This window comes from Plutella xylostella, chromosome 29 (genome assembly GCF_932276165.1).
Source record: "Plutella xylostella chromosome 29, ilPluXylo3.1, whole genome shotgun sequence".
Taxonomy (NCBI): Eukaryota; Metazoa; Arthropoda; class Insecta; order Lepidoptera; family Plutellidae; genus Plutella; species Plutella xylostella.
The window spans coordinates 3,876,418-3,893,293 of NC_064009.1; the positions used below are offsets into that span (position 1 = coordinate 3,876,418).

General features: G+C 37.1%; 1 protein-coding gene across 1 annotated transcript in view; it reads right to left on the reverse strand.

The window, feature by feature from the left end:
• The window catches only part of LOC105393790 (sodium/hydrogen exchanger 3), a 45,235-nt gene extending 33,578 nt beyond the window's left edge, over positions 1–11,657 (reverse strand). The window contains exon 1 of the mRNA XM_038116856.2: positions 11,406–11,657. The gene's annotated coding sequence lies outside the window, so the exon portion shown is untranslated. The remainder of the gene's footprint in view (positions 1–11,405) is intronic.
• Positions 11,658–16,876: the final 5,219 nt, after the last annotated feature.

Consider the following 16,876-nt stretch of genomic DNA (forward strand, 5'->3'; position numbering starts at 1 on the left):
AGGTTATTTTTTTCAAGTGCACTTATTCCATGCACAATAAATTAATTTAGAATTTATACTCTGCAGCCTTACCACCACCGACACATTGCAATCAACAATTTTGTGAATAGAACCTATAAATCTCCTATAAATAGAAGTCGTCGGGAGCGTAATTAAAATAAACGTCAGGACCCACAGCTGGCAACCCTCAGTTAAATGCAGGACACCACAAATTACTTTAGCTCTTAAATGCAGTTAGAGTACAATACAGCCAGCTGGCGGAAATATACTGGAAGTCATTTGTTCTATATGCATAGGTACAGTAGGGTGTTAGCAAAGAGTAGTTATTGTAAAGCGACATGGTGTGAGCAGGGTGGTATCGGGGGTAAATGTGATCAAGACAACTTTTGAAAATTTGAGAAAAATATTCTACTTTACATACATACCAACAACGTTTTGATTTGACTTAGAAAATAGGACTAGCGTATAGGTAACCCTTTACTCCCTATCAAATATATGTGATAAGAGTAAAATAAAAAATGCCTGCGAACATCGATTAAAACCTATCCATACATGACCAGAGTGTACAGTGAAACTATAAAGTCCTGAAATTAATGTTTGAGGAACTAAAATTTTCAGGAGCCTGGCACCATTAGAAAAGAAACATAAAAGTCATAACAATTGTTTATGTCAATAGGCGGTTGGCTGTTTTTTTGAATTTTCTTATTAATTATAAGGATAATCTAGATAAAAGCAACAATTTACGCTTGGTTGCAATTAGGAAGATGAAGAAAAATATTCGTAGTCAAGCTAGTGAAGTTATTTATCGAGTTTTTATACAATGTTTAGCGGAACATCAAGCTGGACACATTTTGTCGAATTTGGAGGATGTTTACGCTCGTACAGCGTGTATGATGGGTATGTGGTATGTAGCATTGTACAAAATATAATAACTCATTTTTTTATTAGTACCAACGCTTCATTTATCGATAAACCTAGGTTTAGAGCCCAAGTCGAACATTGTTTACATACCACCAATGATTTCAAAAGGAAGGATAGGCCCTTCAGAACATTTTACTCAAACCTTCTTCATACAAGCAAAATAACTGTTATCTGTCATAATTTGTTTGAACTATGTCAGTGCCTAGCAACTATCTTGACGACGTAACCTTGTACGTGCGTTAATAATTTACCATCCCGGACATTGTTTTATTATTTGCAGGCGCCATATCAATAATTTAAGACAAATCCAACTACTAAAATTAAAACTGTTTTGGGCTGTAGACCTGTAGAGCGTCCCGTACAAATGGACTAAAAATCACGCTCCAAAACGTAAGTGTGTGCAACAAGAAAATGTTCTCGGAGGATAGTCAACAAAAAATGACGTCCGCACAAGGATACAGCGCGCGGCCATTGTAGACTTTGGTAGTAAAATAATTATCACTTTATAATGTGTTTATTACTTAATTTAATGGTAATTACCGATGATACGATATTCGATGTTTCATTTTGACCTTCGTATAATGGTTTTTGCAGCCTTTCACAACACAACTACATATTTATCACAAGATTCACAAGACCATCTCTCGGCCACAGACAACTGTTGACTGAGGAGCGTTGGCCCTAAAATTACGATTTTAGGGCCAACGCGCGGGTGCCATTTTTTTGAGTGGGAGGCCCTGTCCTTACGCTAGTAATATATATGTCAATGCATACCACTGATTGTAGGTTTCATCTGGTTTCAGTTGAGTCAAACCTTAACATTTTGATACTTGAAGATATATTTTTTGTTTACTTACTAAATTCGCATTGTGTGAATTTGGGGGGCATTGTGTAACTCAAAAAGATTATTTTTATTTTATTTTATAGTTATATCGGACCAGCGTGCCAATGCCAAAGAGGGCAAAATATGAAATATTTCTAACTCCTGGAAGAAACAGACCTGGCCGTCCAAAAAGAGAAATTGATGTCTTTACTATGTGTGCCCTTCGCCAACAGATCCGGTTTTTTTATACAGTTGTAATAACGTTATCTAAATAAATATTTATTGGTTTCACTATTATAGCCTTCATATTAACACCTTCTAGCTTGTATAAGAACGTTTTTGTGGATGGTAAGTTGTTTTTAAAATACATAAATAGGTAGGAAGTTAACAGGCAAAATTTCAAGTATCAAAGTCTGTTATGTTTCACTATATAGGGTTGCTACATGAAAGATAGCAGTGCCCTCATTTAATTTCAGGACTTTATAGTTTCACTGTACAAATTTAGGGCGGTGACCCTGAAAATTCGTCAGCCTGACATTTTGGCAGCCCCCAAAATGTGTGCCGTGATGAACAAAGAAGACCGCTATGTACCTATCTATAAAACTTATTTCGATTATAGACATAATTTTCTACAGTATTTTGAACAGATGGGTAAAGACGGTAGATTCAGACAATGTAACTTGGCAAAGCAAAGGTAGATTTTTTTATTATAATGTTTGGACACAAAAATTTGCTATCCGACTTCAAAAAAAGGAAGACGTTCTCAATTCGTCTGTATGTTTTTTATGTAAGTATATTTATCGATGACTCCGTTATAAATGGGGCAATTTTTTGGTTGTTGGGCTCTAATATGCTCTATAAAGGCCCTGGATCTCTATCACGCGCAGGCGCGAACATCCATCAACTATTCCAACTCAGTTAACTGTATTCCCATTCCACTTTCATTATGGCCCGTCGTCGACGACCCATTTAGGTATAGATCCATTGCATTTGAAACACTCGCAAATAACAGTAGCTAGGTGGAGCAGTGTGGAGCACTTACACGACTGTTTATATATATACAGGGTGTTGCAAAAAGGTTATGCTAAGCCGAAAGGGGGTGACTTTGGGAGTCATTCTGAACAACAGTTAAGAAAATTCACTAAAAAAAAAAACCTTCGAGGGCCACGTGACTTTTTAGTATGGAGATTATGGAGAACGATTATTTTTCCGCAAATTTCCAACTCGTAGAAAAAAGTTTTTTAGAATGACCCCTGAATCACCGCCTTTTAGCTTAATGACGCCGTCTGCAATATTGAAATATATTTAACAGCGCATACCAACTAAAAACGTCTATCAAAAATTCTGGTGTGGAACTTTTTTTTTACTCGTAAGCGTAAGTTAAAGTTCATGATGACTGCTTTTCACAACATGTCGCCGACACAATGACCTCAATTTAGTATTTATACAGGCATGTGCAATGTGCATGTCCTTTGAATTATAAAGTAACATAAATGCTCTGTGTGATGTGTTTTATTTAACATTTTTTTACCTCATTCTATGTAGCTAGTCAGTTATGTGAAATTTATTAGCATAGAATTAGAAGGTACATGGAAACAAATACAATATCTCTGGAGGCAGGCAGCGGAGGGAAACAATTAATTCAAATTGTAAGTGAACATGTGCGATCATACAAGAAACAAAAAAATACTTAGACTGTTTTTTTCATTTTACTAAACAAGTAAATAAATAAAGCCCCCGACTCTGTTTGCAAGCAGCATCTAACTATTAACTCTACCTTACACAGCTAGGTTTTTCGAGAGGAAATCCAGGAGAAAAGAGCACTCTCAGTTAAACCGGTTACCATGCGACTTATATTCCTTAGGTAATCCGACTACGTATTATGCAAACACTTCGCTAAGCCTACGAGACTTTGCTCCACGCTACAACCATAGATATAGGGCCTTGGATACATGTGGCTATAGCATTTGTATGCCACGAAGACTTAAGCTGTATTTCCAATCAAGCCGTTCGATAAACTTCTAAATAAGGTACCTGAAGACTCTGAAAGAATATCTGAGTAAATACCAAATATGTGACGACTTCATGATCAACGTGAAGTATGCGCCACGCTACACGTATGGAGTTCAAGGGCAATGCAGTGTAAGCTGGGGCTAGACAGCTTTGCGGCTGACAGATAAAAATGTATTGTCTCCAGTACGTGGGCTGGCAGCTGTCCAAAAACTTCATTGTAAATCATGAGGTCTATGATGCTGAAGAGGTCCTCAGGGTTTAGAATTTTTTGATTTTAAGGTGCCTACTTTTATAAGTTTGATACCTACGCTACTGTATCATGTTTGTAATTAATTAATTGGTAGGGGATCTAAAATAACAGTAAGTATGTATGAGTCTTATCTACAGCATCAGAACAAAGCATAAAAAATACGCAGTGTGCGCCTTTATCATCAACATCTGATCAGTTAATCAAAGAAAATGTCTGTAAAAACCTATTGATGGATTCCTAAGGCAGTTTTCCTGTAGCTCAATCGGCTACCTCCTACCTTCAATCCCATTTATCTTTCCTATCAATTAATCTAGAGCGCCCTATTTCATTCGACTGTTTTCGAATCACTGTCGACCAATCAGCGGAGCGCAAACACGATTGTCAGTTCGATACTGGCCTGCATGAGCAGTGAGCTATTAGCCGGGTAGGAAATGTTCTGAAATGACGTAACCTGTCGCCCTCTATGTAGCTTGCACGTGCCACCGGCGGCGCGGGGCGGCTATGGGGGTTAGTCTTGCTTCACGATATACGAAGTTTGGGAGAGTTTCTACGATAAGTGAACACGAGTATCTATAGTCCCTCATTTATAGACCGCATTGTAAGCTTTGAGAAGGTTAGAAATGACATTGAAATACACGAATTTCAACTCACGATTCATGTCATGTCAAAAAGCAAAGCGGATATTTGTAAATAAAAACGTCATTCGTAAACCTCTTTTAATATTACAAAAAGCTTATGAATGGTGTTTAAAACGTACCGTTTGTTTGACCGCTCTCGTTCCTTGACAAGCTAGAGTAATCCACCAGGGGCGCTACGCTGGCGTGACAAAAAACCAAGTTTCAGAGAGCTGTTATAAATGCCAATCCGACGAATGCAACTAGATAGAGTCGTGGTAGCTCAGTCGGGTAAGCGCCGCTTCTCATGCCAGAGATGCGGGTTCAATTCCCGGCGAATAAGCAGAAAGTTTCCACTCTAGAGAGCTAGGTGCAGCTACTTACAGCCCCACTGAGAATAGAATAGATTAGAGTCGTGGTTAGCACAGCAGTGCTCCGAAACTATGTGTTTTATGAAGCCAGAGTAACCTTCCAGACACTCGGCGTATTGCAGCCAGGCAGCGGCTATTATTTTCGTTCTCGCGGGCTATTTGTCGAGTCGGTGGTTTGATAAAAGTAAAAGTGAAATAAATTTATCGTTTTTATATTCTAGTGTGGTTTATAATAGTAATTATTTATTTAAGACTCAGGAATCCGTTTAGCGTGGCTATCTAGTAGCCGGTATGGCTGTTGAAAGCCTATGGCACACGATTCTCCTTGGGAGGGACTAATGCTCAGCAGTGAACTATTACAGGCTAATCAGGGACTAATGTTCATCTGCCAACTATTACTAATAATCAATTATCATGCCGATGATGATTATTTAATAATTGTAAAAATTGGTTCACCGTGGTGGACTATAGGCATAAAATCCTCTCTTCATTGGAAGGAGACCCGTGCCTCAGCAGTGGGGACATGATGTGTCATGATGATGATGATGATGATTACCTACAGCTTGGGCAAAGTTTTAAGCCCAGCGTTTCGACATACTTAGTAATAAATTTTATTATTAATAATTATTAAATGTACTTATGAAAAAAACTGCCCCCGCCCTGGCTCAGGTTGGGCGCCCCGGACGGCTGTATTGGCGGAATGAGATCTGCATACAAAGCGCTCTGAAGCAACACTCTCTGGGTTCCTGTAGTCTGCAGATCCGATTCAATTGCAAACACATTTATAGTTCCCGTTTCAGCGCCGGGAAGCAACACTCACGTACATTTTTTATTACTTGTAAAACTTTTATTTTTATGTATTTTCTTTACTTATGCCTGAAATGAATGATTGTTCTTTATTTCTTTCTATAGTCATCCAGTTTCCCAAACTGCTTAAAATATCTGTATCAGTTTAGAAAACGGATTTTTTGTACTTAGATCCATTGAAGGAATTTGTACCATGAACAGTGAAGCCAGAAACAAAAAAAAATGAAAATCTGGGCTGCAATCCTAAAAATGCTACAGTCGGGTCCAGTCGACACAAATATGATTACTGAAACTCTGTGTATCAGTATAATATTGTCAATCATAAAAGGTATCTACTTAGGTACAACATACCTAAATCTAATAATGTAAGGCACGTTTCATGGAGTACACAAAATTGAGAGAGACAACAAAATAGAATAAACATAAGATAGGCAGGTACCTACATATTACTTTGATACTTACGACCTAAGAAAATTCAATCAAGCTACCAACTCTACCGAGCAAATAATGCCTAAATCAGTCTTCAATACCTGCGTACGTGGTTTACTTGTCTAAGCTGCGTACCGGTCAAACTCCCTAAAGTAGGTTAGTCAATACAATAACTATTATACGGGGTGATTTCCTGACTAAATTGGGTATCTGTTACAGAAGACTGCCCTTAATTAACCAAATAACTGGAGGGTACAACGTGTGCTACCAATCAGAGCTGCGGATTTAGATTTGTTAGATAGTCGTGAATTAGTGATCCTTTTAGGAATAGGTGGTCCATTTTGAGAAATGAGAAAGTGTAGACATAGTAGATTATATTTAATTTAGGGGGCACAATAGGTGATTTGATTACTGGAAGCTTCTCTTCACCTTAATTATACATTTTAGTTGAAATAGTACACACATACCTAGTTGGTTATTTTAAAAATGTAAACCGCTCTTGGTTCTGCAAAATATGGTGTTCGTTTGTAAATTAGCATCCCGTCCCCATTTACCTACTCGATTTACTTACTACCTAACTGATATTTCATGTAGGTACCTATTCAAACAATGTGAGTATGTATGTACTAGTGATTTCCAAATCCCTACACCCATAACTCGGTTTACCGAATGTAGTTATTTTGGTTGAGAACACGCCACACAACGGGGTTCCTAACCATAAAGCACCGAAATAGACGACATAAAGTGAACTGTACTGTGCACTAGTTCTATTTTCCAATTAGCTTGCTCACTGGTCAAGAGTATTTCTGTGATAAACAACTCTGTCACAGTAAACGTTTGACCCAATTCCCAATCAGTGATATTATCGCTTTGTAACATCTTTGGTAAAAGGAGCGAATATTGGATACACACCCATAACCATTTCAAGCTGTTCATTAACTTATTTTTGTCAAGTTAAGCAACTTTAACGTGGTGTAAAATATCGATGACTTGGCTTTGACATGGCTTTTAAAATTAAAAACTATGACATTTTGACGGATAAATTGATTTCAGCTAAGACCCTACGATGAATTTCAGAATGACCCAACACAAGGAACTTAAGTACTTCTCTCACGAGAATACCTAGCCGGTTCTAGAAATCCCTAAACTATTAAACCTAGGTATTTAGTCAGAGTCTATAAATAATACTAGAAGTAATTATAATGTTGTTGCAAACAGCAATTATTATTTTCCAATGATGTGGTGGACGGGGCTGGCTGGAGGGTTTCTCGCTCCGTAAGTTCACAACAAAGCACCACTTCTGATGAATTGTGACGTTCAATCATTTCAAATTAATGGTTTTGTAGTAGTACCGTACTGCAAAGACTTATGCAATATATTATATTAATTTAGAGGAAACGTAAAAGTCTTAAAGATAAAATTGTAAGTCTTTCTAAAACTTGGTAGAAATAGCTGAAAATTTTGTTGTTGTTGTGTATCGTTATTGTATTGTCGCATGAGGTTAGATAATTTGAAACCGGACAGAGAAGCTTGAGTGGCCACTCGACAAGCACGCAGTGAGTCCCTGGCGGGGGGGACGCAGCGCCAGCTCGACGTGGGTGCCCCGGTGTGGTACCGAGAGTACCGCAGCGTAGATAAATGGGTAGCGGGTACAATCGTTGATAAATTAGGAAACACCGATTACCGTGTACGATCTATTTTTGGTACTGAAATCCACAGGCATATTGATCAGCTGAGACTCAGGTTTACGGGTGCTGTAGAGGGTACATCTTCTGACAGACAAGCAAGTTTAGATCTTAGACAAGTAGAAAAGACTAGATGTTCACGTAAGTCGTTAACGTTTCCCATAGCGAGTGGCGAGGAGACGGAAGGAGACGTGAGCGCAGCCCCGGGGTCGCCGCAGGTGGAAGAGGTGGCAACTTCACCTCAAACTGGCTCTTCGTATCAGCCCAATGTGCCAGAAAATATCGAGGTGTGCACTGGTAGTAGTAGTACCGAGAGTACAACACGCAGATACCCATTAAGAGATCGTAAACAGGTTGTTCGTTATGGTTTTCAAGAAATTGATTAGTTAATTAGTAATAGCCTATATGTCAATACTACTATTGTAATACCTAACAGTTAAAATGTATACTTACTTACTTAAGTACTGAAAATTGAAAATTATATTAAACGTTATATTATCAATAAGGAGCTAAGTAACTTTCAAAGCTATACAAGATTGTTTTTTGGTCTGTTACTATCAATATTTAGTTATGTAAGATTAAGTGATTGTCTAATTTCGAAGATCTCGATCAGTAGTCATAATTAGAGTATCCATTGTTGATTAGTAATTAAGGGTGGAGGTGTTGTGTATCAATATTGTATCTGTGAACGTTAGATGTCAAATACTCTGTGGTGATGACGCTGTCTAATAAACGGTTGTAATGTAACGGACGTGCATCTTTTATTTAGCAGTTGTAAGCAACATTAAAAACACAATTCGCACAGATTTTATACATACTCGTATATAAAAAAAATTGTAAGTAACTTATAAATCTATGTTTAGAATCGGCCCCTGAATCACCCCATCATGGCTTACTATTTTTTGCAACATTCTGTATGTCTCTCATATTAGTTGAGCTTGAGTATGATTAGTTATAAACATCCTAAAATTATTTAAAAAAAAAACTGATATTGGCGGCACTGACCAGAATAAGTGTTAATTAGTGAAGACATAGCCAATCCTCTGAGTGTATAGGAGTCCCAGGACACACTGGATCAATACTCTCAAAGGTCAATCACTTGAGTATCTCCATAACAAACTCAAGCACCACAGACAGACGAGTTTTTGAATAAATTCGATAGTAAGCTAGCTCTTTGTCGGTTGTTGACCTCAGATAAGTGTATCTTTGGGGGGTAAGCACTAAGCACAAAGCAGTGTAGATTATAGCCACATCCCTTGTTTGCTACATTAGACAGTTGCCGGTAGAGTTCTTGATATATTCTATGTATTATTATTAAATTCATTTATTTCAAGCAATTTTGAGTCGTGGTGAAGTAACGGATAATTTCTCTTCTGAAAAGACCCAAGGAGCCATTCTAAACACCAGTTAAAATTTTACGACTTCTAGAAACCCATTAAAAGAATCTGCCGGTCATTCTGATCTAGGTACTTTTATTCTAAGTTACGACCTTTCGGCTTACCCTTTTTTTAGCACCCTGAATAACACCTAGGTAGGATATAGAGAGAGTAGTAGATGTAGCATTGCCAGATTATTATCGTCAATCTCTCCCATTACCTGTAGGTTATTATTACTCAATAGTAGTTTAGAAAACAATTATAATTTAACAGGGCTTTGGCAAGAGTCACATTTGAAACGTATTGAAATGCCTGAACAGGTGAAGAATACCAGCAGATATACCACCCGATGGAACTGAGCTTTACACTCGATATAACGTATTTAGAACTCGATACAATATATCGTACCTCAGAATAATAATACAGAACATTAAAAAACCGACTTCAAAAAACCACTAAAATGTAAGAAATAATTTAAGGTTTACACAAATTCTACTCGTATGAGACAGTACAAATATACCTAAGCAGGAACTGTTCTTTTTTGATGTTGGTGCGGTGACAAAGTAATCTGAAGAAATATGGCACCAACTTCAAAAAAGAACAGTTCCTGCTTAGGTATATTTGTACTGTCTCATACGAGTAGAATTTGTGTAAACCTTAAATTATTTCTTACATTTTAGTGGTTTTTTGAAGTCGGTTTTTTAATTTTTTTAATTATTATTTTATTTAATAGTTTTTAGTTTATTTGTAATAATTTGCAATCAAAAGTAAGGTGCAAATGATACCAAAAAGTCCTACTAATCAATACGAATCATTCAAGCCTAAACACGAAGTAGTTGCTATATACCGTTGAGGAGTTCCCCTGACTGCCTTCCGTTTCCATCATCAGATCAGCTCAAGGTCACCATCATATTTTTTTGTTATAAGAACTATATTTACGGTCTTAATTACATTAGAATCGGTTAATATGTGCCCAAAATGGAAATTCATACCCTGTTTTTACCCCTTTACCCACCCTTGGGGGTGAGATAAAATTCTGAAAAAAAAATGGGACCACCTGGGAGCTCAACCCAATACAACAAAAAAAGAATTTTCAAAATCGGTTCATAAACGGCGGAGTAATCGGTGAACATACATAAAAAAAAAAAAAAAAAAAAAAAAAAAAAAGATCCCGACGAATTGAGAACCTCCTCCTTTTTTTGAAGTCGGTTAATAAAGCCATTTCTATGGCCAATAATCGCTTTTGGACAGCCCATATTCTTACTAGTAAGTAGTAGTATCGTAAAGTGATTGAAGACTTCATAAATATTGTTATTAAGTACCTACGTATCAAGTTTAATAATGCTGTTCTGTTGAATACTTAAGGTTATGTATATTCTTATATTTTGTGTCCATTCGGAAAATTATTAAAACAAATCCGTATAACAAAGTTGTTTAGAAACCCCCTTTACTATACATTTTTTCCAACAACCTGTATTACTGTAAAAACTCTAGCTTTTAAACCTCTTCCTTTCATCTTTAAAATAAATAATCTAATTATTTTTCACAAAAGTCTTAGAAATTAACACTTTGGTAAATTTAGAAAGCTTAAGTATGTTTCGAAAGCTTGCATAGTGACTATGTTTGCCTACTTATTTACTCGCTCCCGTTTCAGCTTTCAGTTAGAAAGCTCGCGGCTTCAGGTTTACCAACACTCTTACGTCATAACAGAATTACCTACAGAGTTATATAAGCTTTTCAACAAAATTTTCAAAAGTTTTAATAACTAACTTTAAACCGAGGAAAATTCACCAAACAATGATTGATTCGACCAAACATAACAACGAATACTCTCATCCATTACTCACTTACCGACTGTCAATTATTATTCATAACAAAAGCGAATTTTGAACAAATGACTGCCACCCGTCATTATAATGAAAATCAGATATCGCCAACAATTATAATTAATTACAATCGTTCCATACCAATTTAATAACTTATCGATTTTGATCAACTCTCGCCGAGGTTTTACGTAACTCTGCTAACAAAAGTACACACAAATGTACAAAATGCTGACAGAAGGAAAGCACATACATAAATCTACGTTAAAATCACGAATATTAAACATATTCACCAAATCGGTTATTTAACGGCATCGGTGATCATGTGTTTGCTGGGGCGCCATATTTGATGATGCTTCTCAGCGCTGCGAATCGGTTACAACTGCTCACTTCTAGTTCTTAGTTTCAGTTTGTCGGTTTTTCGGCTTAATTTGGTTGGTTTAATTGAATGTTTTGTGATGGGTGAGTGGTGTATTTGTAGGTTAGAGTATCGATTGCGCGACGCGGTTGGCGGCAGGCTGCGCCGCGACTGGCTGGAGTTACCGCCCGCCCCGCCGCCCCGCGCCGCCCGCCCCACCGCCCCGCGCCGCCCGCCCCGGCGCTGCCCTGCGCATTCCTCTCCACTGCTGCTGCGGCTACACTCTGTAGTGGCGCCACTGTCTATGTGGCGTGTGGGGCTTGAAGCTTTAAGCTCCTAACGGTTGACTTAATTATATCGTGTTTCTTTAGATGTTGTATGTTATATTTATGCATGTCTTAATTTAGGCTTCCAATACTTTTTAAGAGACCCGATATTAAAAGCTACTTATAAAAGTATGTTATACTTACTTAGTACACGTGAAAGTTTACTACCTATTTAGGTAAGATAGTATAGGTAGATGGATGGAAGGATGTCTGTTACAATTTCACAAAAAATATTTACATCTAAACCATTTTTGCGTAAATTTGGCATAAAGAGAGCTGACACCCTGAATTAACTCATAGCATAGGCTACTTTTTCACCCGGAATTTCCAACGTACATGCGTGTTTTTAAACGGTTACAATTATTTTTCGGAAATGTACTAAACCAGACTTAAAATAGGTTTTTATTTAGACAAAGACGGGACGCATTACTGATGTCTGCCTCGTCTCGTTTTCAATGTTTTGCAAATAATGTTTTTTTCATAAAAACCTGCTAACATAAGTTTAATAGGTTTAACGGTGTTATATGTATACAACACAGATCATGATAGATACCTAGATAGATGGCATACTACCGGGTAGCGGGTGAAACTAAGCTGAGCTCGCGGGAAAAAGGTAGAGTGAGATATCAACAACATAACTAGATATATAATAAATATATTGTACCCTCCTTAGAGTAAACAGGAAAGTATGTTCATAAAGAGAGCAAGTTGCTGGTAATTATATGCCGCCCCTACAGAGGGGTCACTCTATATGACGGAAAACGAAGTTTCGAAGCGCTGCTGCGCGAGCCCTGACTATACAGGGTGTTGCAAAAAGGGTATACTAAGCCGAAACCTACATGTGCAGCATGGTATATCTAAGCCTGAAACTGAAATCAGAATTTGAAAATTCGTGATTTTTTTTTCATTGACACGTTTTCACGTGACTTTTTACCATGGTTTTTTTTTTCGCGAATTTCCAAATTTTGATTTCAGTTTCAGGCCGCCCCACCGCCCCGCGCCGCCCGCCCCCGCCGCGCCGCCCGCCCCGGCGCTGCCCTGCGCATTCCTCTCCACTGCTGCTGCGGCTACACTCTGTAGTGGCGCCACTGTCTATGTGGCGTGTGGGGCTTGAAGCTTTAAGCTCCTAACGGTTGACTAAATTATATCATGTTTCTTTAGATGTTGTATGTTATATTTATGCATGTCTTAATTTAGGCTTCCAATACTTTTTAAGAGACCCGATATTAAAAGCTACTTATAAAAGTATGTAATACTTACTTAGTAAACGTGAAAGTTTACTACCTATTTAGGTAAGTTAGTATAGGTAGATGGATGGAAGGATATATGTCTGTTACAATTTCACAAAAAATATTTACATCTAAACCATTTTTGCGAAAATTTGGCATATAGAGAGCTGACACCCTGAATTAACTCATAGCATAAGCTCCTTTTTCACCCGGAATTTCCAACGTACATGCGTGTTTTTAAACGGTTACAATTATTTTTCGAAAATGTACTAAACCAGACTTAAAATAGGTTTTTATTTAGACAAAGACGGGACGCATTGCTGATGTCTGCCACAAAGGCTTAGAGAATTTTGAAAAGTCTCGACTTCAAGACCTTGACGTGAAACGCCACTCTCGGAAGACACGCCCTAAGCCCTCCTACAACTATACATACAACAGGATGGGACAGCTCTACTGTGCTCAGTGTGACAGGGTGTTCAAGACGAAGTTCGGACTTGCCAGCCACATAAGAGCACATAACAGAGTGTAGCAAGAGTCGCTGTTGTCGGATACGACGAAGAGGACATCAGTCTCGTTTTAAATGTTTTGCAAATAATGTTTTTTTTTTATAAAAACCTGCTAACATAAGTTTGATAGGTTTAACAGTGTTATATGTATACAACACAGATCATGATAGATACCTAGATAGATGGCATACTACGGGGTGAAACTAAGCGGAGCTCCCGGGAAAAAGGTAGAGTGAGATATCAACAACATAACTAGGTATATAATAAATATATTGTATCCTCTTAAGAGTAAACAGGAAAGTATGTTCATAAAGAGAGCAAGTTGCTGGTAATTATATGCCGCCCCTACAGAGCTAGAGGGGTCACTCTATATGACGGAAACTTAAAAACTTTTTATTAGACAAGACTTATTACAGCGTCAAAAGTCCCAATTAATATAACTAAATGTAGGTACTTATACAACATGAATGTGTTACGAGTATCTTTAGTTTTTGATGTTTAATGTACTTAATTTGAAATATTTGTACGCCACGCCATGTTGGCTGAGCACGGAGAAATTATATAATATACTGTAATCCATCTTAACCTAACCTGTGACTCACAAATAAATTATTTTGATTTTGATTTGATTTGATTTTGAAAACGAATTTTCGAAGCGCTGCTGCGCGAGTCATGACTATATCTCTTTGTATTAAACGTGCCGATTGCGCTATAGCGTTTTTCGTCAGTATAGAGTAACCCTCCAGGAGCGCTTCAGCGTGTTTTGAAACTATACAAGGCCAGAACGCAGAGGTTGGGACTGCTCGCGTATATTTTCAAATTAAAATGGTGCCATGATTTACTTGAAAGTATACAAGGCCATTACGCACTAATCGCGTATATTTTCAAGTAAGTTGGGCCAAAATTATGGCTTGAAAATATACTGCAGCAGTTACCACTGCGTACTAATCGTGTATATTTTCAAGTGCCAAGCGGCAATGCGAGCACTTGAAACTATACGTGATTAGTTACCAGGGAGCCCTTTTGAATGGTTGCTCTCTCTTTCTTTCATGCGAAATAGTAATAAGTCTATTGCTTTCTAAACATTGCATCATCATTCCGCACTTGGCAATGTTTTCGTAACGTGTTTTTGTTAACATCGTACAGTTAAAAAGTAAATTGATTTAAATTAAACTGTAGAACTGTTGTAAATAGTGCAAATGATCTCAGAAGAGAGTGTAGAACAATTAATAAATGACAGTTACGGTGAATTCAAAACTTGATGAAAAATATATCTGTAATAGGTATATAGGGTAATACCTACTACACTCAACTCACGAGCAATGAATAAGTCCAGTTTTAGCAAAACGTCAACACCAAATGACCCCATTTTTTTTAAACGTTTAATTTAGAATTTGATCAAAATTTACTTTTTTAGTTGGTTATTATAATAATATTTTGATGCGCTGTTAAATGTACTTTAATATTGCGGACGGCGCTTTTTAACCGACTTCAAAAAAGGAGGAGGTTCTCAATTCGTCGGGATCTTTTTTTTTTTATATTTTTTTTTATGTATGTTCACCGATTACTCCGCCGTTTATGAACCGATTTTAAAAATTCTTTTTTTGTTGTATTGGGTTGAGCTCCCAGGTGGTCCCATTTTTTTTTCAGAATTTTATCTCACCCCCAAGGGTGGGTAAAGGGGTAAAATCAGGGTATGAATATCCATTTTGGGCACATATTAACCGATTCTAATGAAATTAAGAACGTAAATATAGTTCTTATAACAAAAAAACCGGCCAAGTGCGAGTCGGGCTCGCGCACAAAGGGTTCCGTAGCTTAAATCAACCTATCTCAAAAACTATAAGAGATACTTTGATCAAACCAAAAATCGTTGAAAGAGTTAATTAGCATGCATCACCTCTATTTTTTTTAGAATTTTATACCCCGTAGTTATAAAAATAGAGGGGGGGGGGACATACTTTTTACGACTTTGAGAGCTGATATCTCAAAAACCGTTCACTTTAAGAAAAATGTTTTTTAGAAAACTTTATATCATTTTAAAAGACCTTTCCATTGATACCCCACACGGGTATGTACATCGAAAAAAAAAAATTCATCCCTCAGTTACATGTATGGGGGGCCCCACCCCCAATTCTTTTTTTTACTATTTAGTGTCATATTTTTGTAGCGGTTCATACAACACATATTCCCATCAAATTTCATCACTGTAGTACTTATAGTTTCCGAGTAAATCGGCTGTGACAGACGGACAGACGGACAGACGGACAGACGGACAGACGGACATGACGAAACTATAAGGGTTCCGTTTTTGCCATTTTGGCTACGGAACCCTAAAAATATGATGGTGACCTTGAGCTGATCTGATGATCGAAACGGAAGGCAGTCAGGGGAACTCCTCAACGGTATATAGCAACTACTTCGTGTTTAGGCTTGAATGATTCGTATTGATTAGTAGGACTTTTTGGTATCATTTGCACCTTACTTTTGATTGAAAATTATTACAAATAAACTAAAAACTATTAAATAAAATAATAATTAAAAAAATTAAAAAACCGACTTCAAAAAACCACTAAAATGTAAGAAATAATTTAAGGTTTACACAAATTCTACTCGTATGCGACAGTACAAATATACCTAAGCAGGAACTGTTCTTTTTTGAAGTTGGTGCCATATTTCTTCAGATTACTTTGTCACCGCACCAACATCAAAAAAGAACAGTTCCTGCTTAGGTATATTTGTACTGTCTCATACGAGTAGAATTTGTGTAAACCTTAAATTATTTCTTACATTTTAGTGGTTTTTTGAAGTCGGTTTTTTAATTTTTTTAATTATAAGCTAGTATTTTCCATTCAGGAGCTATCGTCACTGGAACTTTTTTATTGCTCGTGAGTGTAGTAGGTATTACTCTTAATTCATATAAATAATAAGATATTAGTATTCTTACTTGCAAGTATGATTGCTATAAATATCAATTTATCAATCAAATTAGAGCTTGTTCATTTTTTTTATTAACATTATATAGGTATGACAGGCAGAACAAGTAAATTGTAGTCATGTACATTTACCGAAATAGTTAAGTATATCTGAATCAGCATGTAGGTATAAATTAGATGCGACAAGTACGCCAATGAAGCAATGTGCGTACTAGCAATGTATATTTTCAAGAACGATTCAGGAAATCCCAACTTGAAAGTATACGCGATTAGTACGCACTAATCGTGTATATTTTCAAGTAAAATATTATTTTTTTTCACTTGAAACTATACAGTGCTATTACACTATGGGTGCGTTCTGGCATTGTATAGTTTCAAAACACGCAGCGCTTCACTGGAACTTCACTCG